Raw genomic sequence first — 20081 nt, 5'->3', positions numbered from 1 at the left:
AAAAAGAACATCTAACTTAGGAATTCCGTGCTTCTTACAAAATCCTTAATTGTTTTCCATGCCACGGTTCATATCTGGTATTGTGTCCCCACCTAAGTAATAGCCTCGTCTTCTTATGATCTAGGTCTCCCCATAGGATTTTCGCCTCTTACCGACCGTTTCGCTGTTTCACAGGGTTGCATGCAAATTCATCGCCCACGCCCCTTGCTCAGACTGAATTGACCCGAAAGGCTTCGAGTTTATCAGGTTTATTGACGGCAATACTCTGGCCTCCATTGCTAAATCGTCTGCTTTCTAATTCCCAGTAACTCCATATAGACCCGGTATTCAAACGATGAGGATCGTGCCATCTTCGGAGAAGTTGCTATTCTCCTTCTTACATTCCAAGACTGTTCGTGATCTTACCGTCCTGGTTGTTATTGTCCAAATGACCTGTTTAGTTTCCCTAAAGAAATGATTGCTCGGAAAGAAATTATGCTCAGGCAGTCTAAAACAGATCTCAGTCCCTGGGTTCTCCATGTAGACCCCCAGGACCACTCTCTTTTCTACCTTTGATCCATCCGTGTAACATGATATTCCAGATGAAAATACTGGGGTTCCTTCAATCCAAGACTGTGCTGCTGGCAGCAGTACCTCCCTCCCTCGTCTTAAGTGTTGTCTCAAGTATCGGATCGGAAACATTTTCCCTTCCTTCCAGGTTTCCTATCGTCGCCTCGATTATACCGCAATGGTATGAGCTGCTCTCATCCTCAATCCATTCTCCCATGGCCTTAAATCTCATAGTCCCAGTGGCTTCTTCACATTAAATCCGTATGTCAATGGGTCGGATATCTAGAATAGTCTCCAGTGCCCTAGTGCCCGTGGTCTTCATCGCTCCGCCTATGCCAAGACATCACGTTCTCTGAACTTGTTGTCTGGATCTTTCGTTGCACTTTTTCTCCACATTAGTCCAAACTACTGAGGCGTAAGTAAGTGGACTATCCTCGGATTCAGGCCCCATTTCGAGCCTACGGCCCGTCTACATAGAGCCCAACATCTGTGAGCCTACTCCGTATGCTCCTGAATGGGACACTTCTAATTAATTTAATGTCATAACGGAGGTTCCAAATTTCAGCCAAACCGGATGAAAATTGAGTCTTCTAGGGACTCAAGAAGTCAAAACCGGGAATCGGTTTATATGGAGGCTATATCCAAATCTGAACCGGTATGGGCCATTTGCAATCCATAACGATCAACATCAATGGGAAGTATCTGTGCAAAAGTTCAAGCGGCTAGCTTTATGCGTTCGACCGCAAACGTGAGTTTGATAGACGAACGGACGGACGGACATGGCTAGTACGACTCAGAATGACGAGACGATCCGGAATTTATATACATTATGGAGTTGCAGATCAATATTTCCAGGTGCTACAAATGGAATGGCTAGATTTGTATACCCCCATTCTATGGTGGTGGGTATAATAAAACACAGCAAATATTGAAAACAATTGACCTAAGAATGACATAGGGTGCCTGGAAAATGTTGCCCTTTTCCTCCTGTTATATCTCAATCTGCATTGATTTGCCTTCTTAGAAACTCTTACCCAGCACTTTGGTTGGTATTAATTATTCTATGATGAAACAACATCACATGTAGCAAAAATCCCATTACACTGCTCTACTCAACCAATAATGCAGAAACATAATTCACAATACAGTTTTTTAGCCATTGCCGACATTGACACACATTGTGTTTTTCTTGCATATAGCAGCTCTTTCTGTTTGTTACATGTGACATTGTAGACTTAATGACTTTTTCACACAGAGGATTCTTTATAGCGCGAGCATTCATGGGCATCCAAGTTTGCATCTCACCATTAAATCTTTGTGAGCTGATGAAAAGAAATGACGATGACGACAATGGCAACAGCAACAGCAACGACGAAAAACAAATAACGATCATTTGCCATTTTGACTACAGTTTGCTTTATAGCCTGAAACCATAGAAGAAAACAAATGCGAGGAAAAGCTCAAAAGTTTCATTTTCGAAAATTTCATTTCCTCAACTTGTCGTTTGGTTTTTGTGTTTGTCTTGTTCGTTAAGGAAATAGTAAGGACCTGTTTTAATGAGAAAACTTTCGCTTATTTTCTTTTGTAATGTTAATGACACAACCTATGACGACAATGTCAACAGCTGTAATAGATTTAAAATCAAGAGGAAGATTGGGTTTTTTTCTTGAGCTGAGTAACATTGTTGAGGACCGAGTCATAGATGAAATAAATTTTCACAAGAAATTAAAAAAAAAAAAATAATGCAAATTATGGTTTACTAGCTGGACAGGGCCCGCTCCGCTGCGCCTTCTTTAACACTCTAATATCTATATAGGGTGGGGACACTTCGCCCTGAATGTGGATATCGTGCTACTGTAGCCTATGTCCGCCTGTGACGCTGAACGCCTGCGTTCGAATCCAAAATTTAAAGCGGTGGTTATACCCTCTTAATGCAGGCAACATTTGCGAGGTACCATACCACGCATGGTCATGTAAAAAATTCTCCCCAAAAAAGGTGTCGCACTGCTGCACACCGTACGGACTCGGCTATAAAAAGGACCCTTATAGTTGATAAACTCAACTTGAATCGGAATGCACCCATTGATGTATGAAAAGTTTGCCCGTGCTCGGTTCCTGGGCAAATTTTTACTCTACTCCCAAATGACTTTCATTTGACCCCATATTACTGTATTGTTAAATATTTCGGGTTTAGGGGGTATTTCGGGGGTGGTCACTTGGCTAACATAGTAAATATAAGACTCGTGGTCTACTTTCAGAAACTTTTCGTATGAGTCCCATAATGGCATGATCGATAAATGAGTTGTCTTTGAAGGTGGGGTGGACCCCAGGGTCTTTGTCCAGAAAATGAATATAAATTTCCCGAAAATCAATAAATTTTCACCCCAAAAAGCTTTTATATAATAGGGCGGTATTTTAGGATGGGACGGTTTCCCAAACACATGGTTCTATATTGTCGTGATTGGTCTATATATCAATTTGGCGGGTTTTGGGCTGTCCCCGCAGCACCCGTCCCCAACAAAAGAATCGCATTACCAATCTCCGAGATCAGGTATTTTTGAAATTAGGGTAATGAAAACTGCGTTTTAGGGAAGACATTTCTACTCAAATATGGATATCAAATTCATGTCCACTCCCAAATCCCTTTACTTTGAACCCCATTTCGTTATGGTGGTTAAGTGTGAACGGTTTTGAGGGTGTTTTGGGCCTGAGGAGGCCACCAGCACCTAAAAATAGACATCAAATTCGTTCTTAACCCCCAAATACCGTTGATTTGAGCTACACATTGCTATAGTTGAAAATGAAGTTCAGTTTAAGGGGTGATTAAGGGCGTACCCCCAAAATTGGATATCAAATTCGTGTTCTACTCTCAAATAACTTTCATTTGAGGCCCAAATTGTCATAATGTGTCAAATTACCCATTTGACGTACCTTTAGGAGGAAAAGCGCCACCTTGACTTGAACGCAAATTTTAATGTCATATTCGTAATCTACTCCCTAATACCTTTCATTTGAGTCCCATATAGCCATAGTCGGCTAATATGCCCATTTGGGGGTATTTGGGGGTGGGCAACCGCCCATTACTTGGAATTTATATTTTATGCCATATTTGTAATCTACTGCCTAATAATTTTCATTTGAGTACCATATTGACATGAACTTCGAATATATCTGTTTAGAGGGTTGGAGGGCCCGCTGGGTACTTGGACCCAAATTTTAATACCATATTCGTATACCATATATCTGGTCTGCAATTCCTATCCTTTCCTTGGGGTTGGGGCGGCCCAATGGGTACTTAAACTCAAATTGGATACTGTATTCGTATTCTACTCTCCAATACCTTTCATTTGATATCTATATTGTCCCGATCGGTCCACTATCGATTTTAGGTTGTGTTTTTCCATAAGGGGGAGGGTCCGTCCCCCTTTCCTTTTGGGCGTTTTTGTGAGGATGGGGTGACCCCCTGTACTTCGACATGAATTTGTATGGCAGATGCGTTATCTATTCCTGCATACTTTTCATTTGATACCCATATGGTCCTTATTGGTCCACTTTTGATTTTGGTTGGTGTTTTTAAGGTAACGGTGGAGGGTCCGCCCCCTTTTGTTGTCAATAAATTATAAAGCCCATTCCTACTTCCTAACCATATTTCTAATGTACTCCCGAATAACTTTCATTTCAGTCCCATATTGTCATGTTTGTCAAATAAATCTCTTTTAAGGGGTTTTGGGGGGCTGGGGCGTCCCCCAGGTACTTGGGCCCAACTTTGATTACGAAATACGAACTCTTTTTTCACTTTTCACTTTTATTTTTGGGTAGTACTCTTGGGGTAAGGGGGAAGGTCCGCCTCCCTCCCAATATCAAAAAATTATTATCCTTCCAGACCAACCTACACAATCTGGCAAAATTTCATGGTAATCGGTTCAGCCGTATATACGAAACAAACATATATATGTAACATTTCTTGTTCTGTTCCACCCTATGACATAAAAGCCCTATGTGCATCGAAATGCCATTTTTGTAATAATTTTTTCCATTGTAAAACAAAATTCTATATCAATGGCATAAACAAAATGCGAAAGAAACCTTGAAAAACGGAAATTAAAAACGTTGGTGACAAAGAAAGAAATGAAAACATTGTTAGTGGCATCACCATACACTGAGTTGCATGTCTATGGGGCCGTCCCACCGCCACCTCCATCTCCTGATGGAGGTGGTCCACATGAGAACTGAGGAGACAGCCCGTCGCAGTTCGGAGGGCGGCATTCTGACAGATCTGAATATTATTCCACTGCGTGTCACAAAGTTGACGAGACCACACTGGCGCTGCATAACTTACCACAGGCCGGCCAATTGCTTTGTACGTGGTCAACAAGGTTTCTTTGTCTGCACCCCAAGTGCTGCCAGCGAGTGACTTGAGGACCTTGTTTCTACTTTTGACTTTTTTACTGATTGCTGTGGCATGTGAGGAGAATGTGTAAGAGCTGTCAAATGTGACGCCAAGTATTTTGGGACACTTGATGGTCGGAATCATTTCTCCATCGACCATCACAGTCAGCTCAGTATTCACCTCACGCGTATTTGTAGTGAACTGTGTGGCTGAAGATTTGGTGGCGGATATCTTCAGATTTCTTGCAGCGAAATATGAGGCAAGCTCGTTGAGGTAGACGTTCAACCTATCGCAGATGTCATCAATGGGTGGAGAGCCTGATGCCATGATCATATTGTACAATCGTCCGCATATGATACGATCTCTATGCCGTCTGGAGGGGGGGTAGGATGGAGGATAGGTAGAGGTTAAACAGTGCCGGAGATATCACCCCACCTTGGGGAATTGCCTGTTTCACTCTACGGTGTTTCGACTTCTTATCCCGAGTGACTTGAGGACCTTATTTCTACTTTTGACTTTTTTACTGATTGCTGTGGCATGTGAGGAGAATGTGTAAGAGCTGTCAAATGTGACGCCAAATATTTTGGGACACTTGATGGTCGGAATCATTTCTCCATTGACCAACACAGTCAGCTCAGTATTCACCTCACGCGTATTTGTAGTGAACAGTGTTTCTTGCAGCGAAATATGAGGCAAGCTCGTTGAGGTAGACGTTCAACCTATCGCAGATGTCATCAATGGGTGGGGGGCCTGATGCCATGATCATACAATCGTCCGCATATGATACGATCTCTATGCCGTCTGGAGGGGGTAGGATGGAGGATAGGTAGAGGTTAAACAGTGCCGGAGATTTCACCCCACCTTGGGGAACTCCCTGTTTCACTCTACGGTGTTTCGACTTCTTATCCCTAAAATCCACAAATGACTGGCGACCACACAGATAATTCGCGACCCATCGTTTCAGGACTGGCTGGAGGGTTGTGTTAGCGATATCCTCAAATAATTTGGGATGGCTAACCGTGTCGAATGCCTTCGATAGGTCCAGTGCTACGTGGACCGTCCTATCACATGGCCTGGGTTGTGTAGATAAGTGTAAACGTTTGTGTTGCTGGTATGGTGGAAGGCTGTTTATATGGAGGCTCGAATCTGCACGACTTGCTGAGTTGCAAAGTCTGGCTTGTATCGGAATAACGGTAGCATTAAGATACACACCATTCAATGCCTTAGACTGTTATGTGGTTTGAAATCTTTGAATGAACTTCAGTCTCATGATATAACGCTGAATTCGGTTGCCGGACATTATGGCATTACAGAAATTGAAAAGGCGTACGAATATGCCACAAAGGAATTGTTTGCGGTTAACGAACCTGTCGCTGGTTTTGCATGCGTAGCATTGGTGGAACTAACCAGCAAAACTGTTCATAAAATTGGGCTAAAATGAAGGACAATTGTTCCTTGACCTGACTTCAGCGCTACTTTAAGTAATTGTGTAAGGGAAAAATAAAATAAAAAAATATTCCAATTCTTAGTGCTGAAACTAGCGCATTTTCGATGCACTAGAGTAAGTGGGTGCTTCCTTGTCCACACACTGAGCTGCACTTATGTATTGAAGGAATGTTTTTCTTGTTTTGGGGAAGACCTTTAATTACTCACAGAACTTTTAACGATTTTAAAGGAGCACTACCAGGTAATGATATCCAATTGTCCATTTACGCTTCTTCTTAGACCAGGGACGGCACACTGGATGTTTACATTGATTATTCAGGCGATGAGAACCCATGGATGTCTGGAGTGACATCTGGTTTTGGGCAATAGTATCTTTCCCAGGATGATAGAAAAGGTATAGGGTACCACGGCGGTGTTGATCCCTGGAGCAAGCAGAAGTGTCGCAAGAGAGTCACTGAGAGACACTTGTAAATAAATAGATGCCTCTCAGACTCCCTCATCAAATTTTGCCAATGAATATTCCACTAAGGAACAGGGGCAAACTACTTACACATCAGTAAGTGCAGTCCGATTCAAGTTTAAGTGCAATGATAAGGGACCTCCTTTTTATAGCCGAGTCCGAAGTGCGACACCCCTTTGGAGAGAAGTTTTACATAGCGTAGTACCTCACAAATGTTGCCAGCATAAGGAGGGTAAAACCACCGCTGATAATTTTTTCTGATGGTCTCGTCGGGAATCGAACCCAGGCTCTCAGCGTCATGTGCGGACATGCTAACCTCTGCGCTACGTTGGTCTCCGAGTTGTATTACCATTACATATCTTTCCCGAATACGGGACCAAAATTCTGTATTACCGCCTAGAACAGTGAATTGAATTAGGCCACCCCACTTCCGTGTCGTGTTTAAATAAGGGCTGCGGAGTCTGACCCTCGACTCCGACCCCTGGTCGAAGTCTAAGTCGGAGTCGGGGTATTAAGCCGGAGTCGGAGAGCGGTTTGGGGTCGAGTCAAGCGTCAAGATCAACTCCGTACCGAACTCCGACTCCGACCCAATAGTTCGACTACTGCTCATAGGTCCGACTCCGGCCTCAAAACGTAGGCTCCGGTCGATACCTGGTTTAGATCGGACCATATTTCGATGTAGTTGTTATGGGCCAACCGAACTTAAGGCCTTTTTATACCCACCACCGAAGGATGAGGGTATATTCATTTTGCCATTCCGTTTGCAACACGTCGAAATATCCATTTCCGACCCTATAAAGTATTTATATTCTTGATCAGCGTAAAAATCTAAGACGATCTAGACATGTCCGTCCGTCTGTCCGTCCGTCTGTCCGTCCGTCTGTCCGTCTCTCTGTCTGTCCATCTGTCTGTTGAAATCATGCTACAGTTTTCAAAAATAGAGATATTGAGCTGAAACTTTGCACAGATTCTTTTTTTGTCCATAAGCAGGTTACGTTCGAAGATGGGCTATATCGGACTATATCTTGATAAAGCCCCCATATAGACCGATCCGCCGATTTGGGGTCTTAGGCCAATAAAAGCCACATTTATTATCCGATTTCGCTGAAATTTGGGACAGTGGGTTGTGTAAGACCCATCGACATCCTTCGTCAATTTGGCTCAGATCGGTTCAGATTTGGATATAGCTGCCATATAGATCGATCCTTCGATTTAGGGTCTTAGGCCCATAAAAGCCACATTTATTTACCGATTTCGCTGAAATTTGGGACAGTGGGTTATGTAAGGCCTTTCGACATCATTCGTTAATTTGGCCCAGATCGGTTTAGATTTGGATATAGCTGCCATATAGACCGATCCTCCGATTTAGCGTCATAGGCCCATAAAAGCTACATTTATTACCCGATTTTGCTGAAATTTGGGATAGTGAGTTGCTATAGGCCCTTCGACGTCCTCCGTGAATACCGCTCAGATCGGTTCAGATTTGGATATAGCTGCCATATAGACCGATCCTCCGATTTAGTGTCATAGACCCCTAAAAGCCAAATTTATTATCCGATTTTGAGAAAATTTGGGACAGTGAGTTGTGTTAGGCCCTTCGACATCCTTCTTCAATTTCACTCAGATCGGTCGAGATTTGGATATAGCTGCGATATAGACCGATCTCTCAATTAAATGTTTTGGGCCCATAAAAGGCGCATTTATTTTCCGATGTTGCCGAAATTTTGGAACAGAGAGTTAAGTTGAGCCCCTCCACATATTTCTGCAATTTGGTCTAGATCGATGAAGATTTGGATATAGCTGCCATATAGACCGATATCTCGATTTAAAGTCTTGGCCCTAAAAAAGGCGCATTTATAATCCGATTTTTTACTTTTTACTTGTTTTCTTCGTCTATGGCGAAAAAAGGGGCCTAAGGTCTCCGAAGCTAGTAACCGAGGTTTCTAATTACATGCTCTCCAAATTTGCCTAACCCTACCTACCTACTACCACCAATCTAAACCCTACAGCCGTCTGACCTCAAAACTTCCATACAATATTAACCTCCTTTATTCTATTTATAACTTTTATTTTGCCTGTCTGTTATTTCATTCCCTGAGTCTATTCATCCTTAGACCTCTTATTGCCAAGATAACTCCATTAAATTGTTTCAATGCGATTTCGTGACTTCCCATTTTATCTACGATTGACAGTCATTGAACAGCCCTCCATACACCACCGTATCAATGAAAACGAAAGCAATGCCACTGAGATTCGGTCACACAATTTTTGAATATTAATGATGGCTGTCAATCACATTTTGCATTGTTGTCTAAACTCCAGTTGATGTTAAGTACTACCATACGCCAGTGGCCAAGATAATGATGATGATGATGGAGATGATGATCATGTTGCAACATACAATATGCTGGCAGCAGTAGGAAACTTGGGATTAAGCTTGGCCAGAACAAATTCTGGTATTTCTATACCTAGAGTATTTTACCATGCATTATAATGTCGCCAAAACTAGGGGTAGGTATGTATGACGGCTATGTTTAAAGATGGATCGGCATGGCATAAATGTATAAAAGGCCAGCACAATTCACTGTTTTAAATTTTGATAGAATTTTTACTGAAAAATAAGCCAAAAAATTTCCATTTTCCCATTGTCTATTTTTGACTCCAGGTGACATGCTAAAATCAGAATTGTGTATTTAGCCTTCGTTTTGTTCCATTGTCCGAATGCAGAACTTTTCCCAACACTATAGCTGAAAGCCTAACCTACGCCTACGCCCATACATACGCACCTAGAGTGATCGCTAAGTAAAATTAATTTATAACAGAACGTTTTTCCATAGCTATAGACTGGCAACTTTTTCTACATACTCGCATCTCTTGCTTCTGAATTAATCACAGTGAGGGTATAGGTATGGCCTTCGAGCCACTTTGCATGGCAAACGTATTCGCATTGAACAATTCAACAATCAATTCTAACCCTTGGGAACATTAACACAGTTAGAAGCCTGTCAGTCATTTACCATCCAGCACTATTTACTCTGTACCAAGTGGTTAGCAGTGAATTTTTTGATGAAAATTGCCCTGTTGTTTGAATTCAAATCAAATAGTCACTGAAACTCGTTTCAAACTGTATTGGCCTACAAAGTGAGAAACAGAAAAAGAGATTGACCAAATGTCATTGAAAGCAAGGATTTTTTTGATGATGACAACAGTGCCACGTTCGCTTTTTCATTGTACTTGAATGGAATATGTTAACAAATCCTCTTTGGTGGATGAATGAATGGCCAAAGGGTTATTAAAAAGGGCTATGGTGTTCCCACACAGTGTGTGTTGCAAATGGAATCACAAAATTAATATACCCCATCCTTGGAGGGGCAGGGTATAAAAGGGCGAGAGGAAATTTCTGGCCGAAATTTTGGTAGGAGTTATAAAGCATTAGTGAGACACCTATCTCAAGGACCTTAGCACACCCAGCACCCAGCTAATTTTACTTTTTGTCGAGTATAACATGCCATAGTAGAAATTTTGACAGTGAAACTCTTTCAGGGTAAGATTTGCAATGGCAGTAACGTATAAACCACAAGTTATGTTTCTGCGGACGACCCCATCGGATAGTGATCACAGTGTGTGGGTGGTACGCAACTGCCAGCCTTTTGAATTGATAAGACCGAACGGAAGCTTTTAATGAAACCAATAAGCAAGGGCAAAAGTCGGGCGGTGCCGACTGTATAATACCCTATACCTACCCTATAAGTAAAATTTGGGACCTATATCCAATTCTGAACCAATTTTGATGGACCTCGGCGAACAAATATGTTCAAACTGTAAAAGCTACGGTTGACAAATGACAACATTATGGCAAATTACCCAAAATCTGACGAACGTATATATGGGAGCTATATCTACTTCTGAAGCGATTCCGAGCAATCAACTCAGATAATGTGGTAGTCGTCGAGGAAAGCGTTGAGGAAAATTTTGGCCAGATTGATCAATAAATGCGCTTGCAATGGCTCTTAAAGTGAAAATCGCGCGATATACATATATGACAGCTATATATAAATCTGGGCCGATTTCTATGAAATTCATCAGTAATATTGAGAGTCATAAGAAACTTCTTCCTGCAATATTTCGACAGATTCGGATAACAAATGATCATTTTTTGCAATATTTCTCAAAATCAGACGAACATATATATGACAGCTATATCTAAATCTGAACCGATTTTGAGCAAACTCCTCAGATAATGTGGTGGTCGTCGAGGAAAACGTTTTTGCTAAATTTTGGCAAGATGGATCAATAAATGCGCTTGCTGTGACAATAGAAGTTAAAATCGGGCGATATATATATGAGAGCTATATCTAAATCTCAACCGATTTCCATGAAATTCACCAGTAATATTGAGAGTCAAGAGAAAATCCCTCCAGCCGAATATCGAGAAAACCGGTTAACAAAAGACCATTTTATTGCAATATTACTGGAAATCGGACGAACATATATATGGAGGCTATGTCTAAATCTGAACCGATTTTGACCAAACTCTATGTATATTGTGGTAGCCATCGAGGAAAGCATTGTGCAATATTTTGGCAAGATTGGTCAATAAATGTGCTTGCAGTGGCTATAGGTGTGAAAATCGGGCGATATATAATACATGTGAGAGCTATATCTAAATCTGTACCGATTTCCATGAAATTCACCAGTAATGTCGAGAGTCGTAAAAAAATTCTTCCTCCCAAATTTCGAGAGAATAGGTTAACAAATGACCATTATATTGCATTATTACTGAAAATCGGACGAACATATATATGGAAGCTATATCCAGATCTGAACCGATTTTTTCCAATTTCAATAGGCTTCGTCTTAAGGCCGAAAAACATGCCTGTACCAAATTTGAGACGAACTACGACCTGTACTTTGTACACAAATTAACATGGACAGACGGACAGACAGGCGGACGGACAGACAGATGAACAGACAGACGGACAGACAGACAGACGAACAGACAGACGGATAGACAGATGGACAGACAGGCGGACGGACAGATGGACGGACAGACAAACAGACAGATGGGCATAGCTAAATCGAATCAGAAAGTGATTCTGAGTCGATCGGTATACTTATCAATGGGTCTATCTCTCTTCCTTTTGGGTGTTACAAACTAATTCACTAAGTTATAATACCCTGTACCACAGTAGTGGTGTAGGGTATAAAGAGGAACTGTACGAACGAACGTTTGTAGACCAATGGTTTATCGTTTATCGTTTATATTCAATCACTGGAATAACTGATCGAGTCCTATACTGTAGCACAATACTCAACCCTTAAGAGCAGGTCTATAGAAATGGTCCATCACAAAGTGATCGCAACGTCTAGAAGTCTCTTAGACACAAAGGGTACACCAAGGACATCTTCCAGCATATTGCAAATTGCAAATTTTGCCAAGGAACTTTCCACTAAGGAACAAAGGCAAACTTCTCACATATCAATGAGTGCAGTCCGATTCAAGTCAATTCAGCTCAATGATAAGGGGCCTCCATTTTATAGCCGAGTCCGAACGGCGTGCCGCAGTGCGACACCTCTTTGTAGAGAAGTTTTACATGGCATAGTACCTCACAAATGTTGCCAGCATTAGGAGGGTGAAACCACTACTGAAAATTTTTTCTGTTGGTCTCGCGAGGATTCGAACCCAGGCGTTCAGCGTCATAGGAGGGCATGCTAACCTCTGCGCTATATAGAGATATGATCAACAATAAATTAGAAACGAGAAATCAGAGTACCTTACCTTTTATGAGATTCAGATTTCGTGATCTGAGTCTACTAACCTTTTTATCTCGTAACCATGGTTCTTGAACGAGAGCCTCATCATTGCCATATCTCCTCATAGCTCTCAGCAGCCACGTATGAGCTGCCTCTGAGTGGTGCGGGTTAATTTGCACTAGCTTCAGGCAGTCCATGCCCCTAGTACCCTGGATGGCGTCGTCTTTATCGGCGGGCAAGACCACTCTCACATAATTTAAGCTGAATTTGAACTCACCCAGCTACGACTTCAGGAGTGATAAGGTTTCTGCACTAACCCTGATCCATAGGTCCTTGCCATTGCCTTTATCCCTCACTCGTCCCCTTACAATTGTCCAGCTCACCCCTAGCAGATGCTTATTTTGCCCTTTAAGCAGCCACTTGTAGCGTCGTCCAGTGGGGGATTTAATCAATCGGGACCACCTCTATCTTCATGCCAGGCCACAAGAGGTCAATGCCACCGAAGCAGGTCGAAAGAAAATCCAGAGCTTTCCTTTTACCTCATCCGATGACCTTGACGCCCTTCTGCCGTTTTGGCACCATCGAAAGCCGCTAAAGAATCATCCTCGCCTTTTCCAAAGGCTTCCCATAGAGCTCGGAGAATCTTCTCTTCGACTAATAACCGATGATTGATGACTGCATAAATCGGCTCATCTCTGTTGTGCTTCCTTGCCAGTCTGTCATAAAAGGGCGGATTGCCGATTGCGCTGCCGGTGCATACTCATTAGCCTCTTTCGTCGTGCGCCGAATTGCCTGCTCTGTTACCTTGTACGCTTAACAAAGCTCTCATTCACTTCTGGCGTCATCCCGCTGTCCTCATATCTCGATTCGGCTGCGATGTCTGTTTCATTGGCACTGTCGCTGTCTGATTCTGAGTCGGAAACACCATTTTTACTTAAAGGCTGGGGACGAATTGTGCTTCCCTCAGTGTCCATTGAGGGAGGGCTAGCTTGGTTTTCCCAGAGTACTTGAAAGCGGGGAGCTTTCTTGCAGAATTTTAGCAGAGTTAAGTTCTTCGTGAGATCTGATTCTCTTTCCAGCTTCCGCAGAAGTGCCTGAAATGTCATTTCTATCCCTTCCAGCATCCTACACTTTCGCCCAATTGCGCTGCGGGTACATACTCATCAGCCTCCTTCGTAGTACGCCAAATTGCCTTCTCTGTCACCTTGTGCGCTTAACAAAGCTCTCACTCACTTCTGGCATCATCCCGCTGTCCTTATCTCTCGATTCGGCTGCGATGTCTGTTTCATTGGCACTATCGCTGTCTGAATCTGAGTCGGAAACACCATCTTTATTTACAGGCTGGGGACGGATTGTGCTTCCCTCTGATTTATTTCGCCTCTCCCTAATTTGTTGAAGCATTACTCTCGACTACAGATGCCAAGGCACCCACACCTATAGTAGAGGCGGACAATATGCACCACACAATAGCTACTAAAACATTTTTCAAGGTATATGGGTAGGTCATTGAAAATGCTGTAAACGCCTACGCTTTTCATACCCTACACCACTACTGTGGTACAGGGTATTATAACTTAGTGAATTAGTTTGTAACAGCCAAAATGATGAGAGATAGACCCAGCGATAAGTTTACCGATCGACTCAGAATCACTTTCTGATTCGATTTAGCCATGTGCGTCTATCTGTCTGTCCGTCTGTCTGTCCGTCTGTCTGTCCGTCTGTCTGCCCGTCGGTCTGTTCGTCTGTCTGCCCGTCTGTCTGTCTGTCTGTCTGTCCGTCTGTCCATGTTAATTTGTGTACAAACTACAGGTCGCAATTTTCATCCGATCGTCTTGAAATTCTGTATGGGCATGTCCTTCGGCCTAGCGACGAAGCCTATTGAAAATGGAAAAAATCGGTTCAGATTCGGATATAGCTCCCATATATATGTTCGTCCGATTTTCAGTAATAATGCAATAAAATGGTCATTTATTAGCCGATTCTCTCGAAATTTGGTAGGAGAGTTTTTTTAACTACTGCCGACATTACTGGTGAATTTCATGAAAATCGGTTCAGATTTAGATATAGCACTCATATATATATATATATATCGCCCGATTTTCACTCCTAGAGCCACTGCAAGCACATTTATTGACCAATCTTGCCAAAATATTGCACAACGCTTTCCTCGACGACTACCACAACATAAATAAAGTGTGATCAAAATCGGTTCAGATTTAGATATAGCTCCCATATATATGTTCGTCCGATTTTCAGTAATAATGCAATAAAATGGTCATTTGTAAACCGATTTTCTCGAAATTCGGCAAGAGGGATTTTCTCTTGACTCTCAATATTACTAATGATTTTCATTGAAATCGGTTCAGATTTAGATATTGCTTTCATATATATATATATATCGCTCGATTTTAACTTCAAGAGTCACAGCAAGCGCATTTATTGACCCATCTTGCCAAAATTTTGCAAAACGCTTTCCTCGACGACTGCCACAGTATTTGAGGAGTTTGCTCGAAATCGGTTCAGATTTAGGTATAGCTCTCATATATATGTTCTTACGATTTTGAGAAATATTGCAAAAAAGTGTTCATTTGTTAACCGATTCTGAAATTTTGCAGAAAGGATTTAGTTATGACCCTCAATATAACTGATGAATTTTAAAGAAATCGATACAGATTTAGATATAGCTGTCATATGTGTATATGGCCAAATTTTCACTTTAAGAGCCATATATATATCGTCCGATTTTAACTTCTAGAGTCACACCAAGCGCATTTATTGACCAATCTGGCCAAAATCTTGCATAACGCTTTCTTTGACGACTACTATATTATCTGAGAAGTTTGCTCGGAATCCGCTCAGAAGTAGATAAAGCTCCCATATATATGTTCGTCAGATTTTGGGTAATTTGCCATAATGTTGTCATTTGTCAAACGTAGGTTTTACAGTTTGAACATATTTGCTCGCCGAGGTCCATCAAAATTGGTTCCGAATTGGATATAGGTCCCACATTGTACCTATAGGGTAGGTGTAGGGTATTATACAGTCAGCATCGCCCGACTTATGCCCTTCCGTGTTGGTTTAGAAAGACGTCTGTGAAAATACGATGGCCGTTAGCTAAATTCTAGAAAGTTAACCCCCACCCTTTGAAACGCGGAATTTATCTTAATAAAGGGTGATTTTTTTGAGGTTAGGATTTTCATGCTTTAGTATTTGACAGATCACGTGGGATTTCAGACATGGTGTCAAAGAGAAAGATGCTCAGTATGCTTTGACATTTCATCATGAATAGACTTACTAACGAGCAACGCTTGCAAATCATTGAATTTTATTACCAAAATCAGTGTTCGGTTCGAAATGTGTTCAAATTTTGACAAATTTTGTTCAGCGATGAGGCTCATTTCTGGTTGAATGGCTACGTAAATAAGCAAAATTGCCGCATTTGGAGTGAAGAGCAACCAGAAGCCGTTCAAGAACTGCCCATGCATCCCGAAAAATGCACTGTTTGGTGTGGTTTGTACGCTGGTGGAATCATTGGACCGTATTTTTTCAAAGATGCTGTTGGACGCAACGTTACGGTGAATGAACACATTTCGAACCGAACACTGATTTTGGTAATAAAATTCAATGATTTGCAAGCGTTGCTCGTTAGTAAGTCTATTCATGATGAAATGTCAAAGCATACTGAGCATCTTTCTCTTTGACACCATGTCTAAAATCCCACGTGATCTGTCAAATACTAATGCATGAAAATCCTAACCTCAAAAAAATCACCCTTTACCTATAGGGTAGGTGTAGGGTATTATACAGTCAGCATCGCCCGACTTATGCCCTTCCGTGTTGGTTTAGAAAGACGTCTGTGAAAATACGATGGCCGTTAGCTAAATTCTAGAAAGTTAACCCCCACCCTTTGAAACGCGGAATTTATCTTAATAGCATATCTGCTCGTGAAAGATGAATTCGAGTCCTTCAAATTTAGCAAATTTGCCTATGAAGATTTTATTAAGGAACTCCGGCGATACTTTTCTGAAACTAATGAATGATGTCCGGTTCAAGTTAAAGTTTAATGGTAAGGATTCGGTGCGCCTTAAAGTTATAGTTCTAATAAGGAAGCTTATTCAACATTTGTTAGGGGGCGCCTTAGAGTCATATTTCTAATAGGGAAGTTTAACCCATATTTCTAAGGATGTAACCAACGCAGAAGACTTTTTGTGATATTCTCTCCAGGTTTTGAATTCAGAGGTACAGCGTCATGGGCGCAAATACTTGCCTCTGCGTCAAGGTTTTCTTCGGACTGTAGGTCCTAGTGTCCTTTTTCCTTTGATTCGTCGTTACTGTGTACAGTAAAGCCTACCTTAAATTCTTCATCTCTATTGCATTTCAAATTCTATTTCTTTTTGTTCCTGCTGCTAGAGAAATAGCACATATTTCTTAATCCTTCATCCTGCTGAGCTGGAAATGATGATGTTGATAATGATGCCGAGGCTGATGCAATGAATAGTCATGGACGATGATCCATTCATGGCAGCCATCTTTCTTTTTTTTCTTCTTATTTTCCTCGAAAATAGATAGTTACACTTTTTGTTAGGGTTTCAGCAGTGGTTTTTCCTTCTTTTCGTTTTATTTTTTAAGGGATATGGACAAAACATAAGGGATATATAAATTTTTTTTCCAAGCTGCAAATTGTCCTTACATTCTTCATTCTCGAGTTTGCTGCGTATGAGTGTTGGTTGTTTTGTGTGAGAATGTGTATTCAAGTAGCACTTTGAAGGCAGTTTTAAACTTGTTCTTCTTGTTCTGTTGTTGTCTTACTGTGATTTACAGCATTTGATTTACAATCATTGCTGTGACAGTGCAATTAGATTCTATGCTGAAAAAAAAATAAATCTTCTACTTCTTTGGATTATGGGTTACAGGCGTCGGCATAGAAATGGAATTTACCTAATCAAGGTGGGTAGACCTCCGTAAAATTACTTTTGTGTAACCACCAATGAAGGGCGCCCCGGTAGCCGAGTTGGTAGCGTGCTTGGATTACCAGTGCAGCGGTAGTGGATTCGATAACCGCCAGAAGCCTTGGTCTGTTGCTACTGTGGTATCACAATGGACTTAAAATTATCTAAGTGAGTCTGTAAAGGACTGCCACTCTTACCTAACCTAACCACCAATGAATGGTCTGTTGGAAAGTAGAAGTAACAAGTAAAAGCGTGCTAAGTTCGGCCGGGCCGAATCTTATATACCCTCCACCATGGATCGCATTTGTCGAGTTCTTTTCCCGGCATCTCTTCTTAGGCAAAAAAGGATATAAGAAAAGATTTGCTCTGCTATTAGAGCGATATAAACATATGGTCCTGTTTGGACCACAATTAAATTATATATTGGAGACCTGTGTAAAATGTCAGCCAATTCGAATAAGAATTGCGCTCTTTGTGAGTTCAAAAAGTAAAATAGAGAGATCGATTTATATGGGAGCTGTATCGGGCTTTGGTCCGATTCTGATCATAATAAACACGTATGTTGATGGTCATGAGAGAATCCGTCGTACAAAATTTCAGGCAAATCGGATAATAATTGCGACCTCTAGAGGCTCAAGAAGTCAAGACCCAAGATCGGTTTATATGGCAGCTATATCAGGTTATGAACCGACTTGTACTTTATTTGCCATAGTTGTTGAAAGTAACAATAAAAAACGTCTTGCGAAATTTCAGCCAAATCGGATAGGAATTACGCCCTCTAGAAGCTCAAGAAGTCAAGTCCCCAGATCTGTTTATATGACAGCTATATCAGGTTATGAACCGATTTGAACCATATTTGGTACAGTTGTTGGATATCATAACAAAATACTACGTGCCAAAATTCATTCCAATCGGATAAGAATTGCGCACTCTAGAGGCTCAAGAAGTCAAGACCCAAGATCGGTTTATATGGCAGCTATATCAGGTTATGGACCGATTTGAACCATACTTGGCACAGTTGTTGGATATAATAACGAAACACGTCGTGCAAAATTTCATCCCAATCGGATAAGAATTGCGCACGCTAGAGGCTCAAGAAGTCAAGAGCCAAGATCGGTTTATATGGCAGCTATATCAGGTTATGTACCGATTTGAACCATACTTGGCACAGTTGTTGGATATCATAACAAAACACGTCGTGCAAAATTTCATTCCAATCGTATAAGAATTGCGCCTTCTAGAGGCTCAAGAAGTCAAGACCCAAGATCGGTATATATGACAGCTATATCAGGTTATGAACCGATTTGAACCATACTTAGCACAGTTGTTGGATATCATAACAAAACACGTCGTGCAAAATTTCATTCCAATCGGATAAGAATTGCGCCTTCTAGAGGCTCAAGAAGTCAAGACCCAAGATCGGTTTATATGACAGCTATATCAGGTTACGGACCGATTTGAACCATACTTAGCACAGTTGTTGGATATTATAACAAAACACGTCGTGCAAAATTTCATCCCAATCGGATAAGAATTGCGCACGCTAGAGGCTCAAGAAGTCAAGACCCAAGATCGGTTTATATGGCAGCTATATCATGTTATGAACCGATTTGAACCATACTTGGCACAGTTGTTGGATATCATAACAAAACACGTCGTGCAAAATTTCATTCCAATCGGATAAGAATTGCGCCTTCTAGAGGCTCAAGAAGTCAAGACCCAAGATCGGTTTATATGACAGCTATATCAGGTTACGGACCGATTTGAACCATACTTAGCACAGTTGTTGGATATTATAACAAAACACGTTGTGCAAAATTTCATCCCAATCGGATAAGAATTGCGCACGCTAGAGGCTCAAGAAGTCAAGACCCAAGATCGGTTTATATGGCAGCTATATCAGGTTATGAACCGATTTGAACCATACTTGGCACAGTTGTTGGATATCATAACAAAACACGTCGTGCAAAATTTCATTCCAATCGGATAAGAATTGCGCCTTCTAGAGGCTCAAGAAGTCAAAACCCAAGATCGGTTTATATGGCAGCTATATCAAAACATGGACCGATATGGCCCATTTACAATACCAACCGACCTACACTAATAAGAAGTATTTGTGCAAAATTTCAAGCGGCTAGCTCTACTCTTTCGGAAGTTAGCGTGCTTTCGACAGACAGACGGACGGACGGACGGACGGACGGACGGACGGACAGACGGACGGACATGGCTAGATCGACATAAAATTTCACGACGATCAAGAATATATATACTTTATGGGGTCTCAGACGAATATTTCGAGTAGTTACAAACAGAATGACGAAATTAGTATACCCCCCATCTTATGGTGGAGGGTATAAAAATAAAGGAACATTTCGACACAGCTGAATCTGATGAAGTATTCATCACTTATCTCTTTCGACAGGTTCTATGGACATTTTATATGTAGATTAACCCCTTTTTAGTCAACAGTTTTCGGCTCAGATAGCTGAGACAGCACTTAAGGTCCATTGCAAAACATTATGGACAATCAGAT

Source organism: Stomoxys calcitrans, chromosome 5, assembly GCF_963082655.1.
Source record: "Stomoxys calcitrans chromosome 5, idStoCalc2.1, whole genome shotgun sequence".
Classification (NCBI taxonomy): Eukaryota; Metazoa; Arthropoda; class Insecta; order Diptera; family Muscidae; genus Stomoxys; species Stomoxys calcitrans.
Note: the sequence above shows the minus strand (reverse complement) of the source record.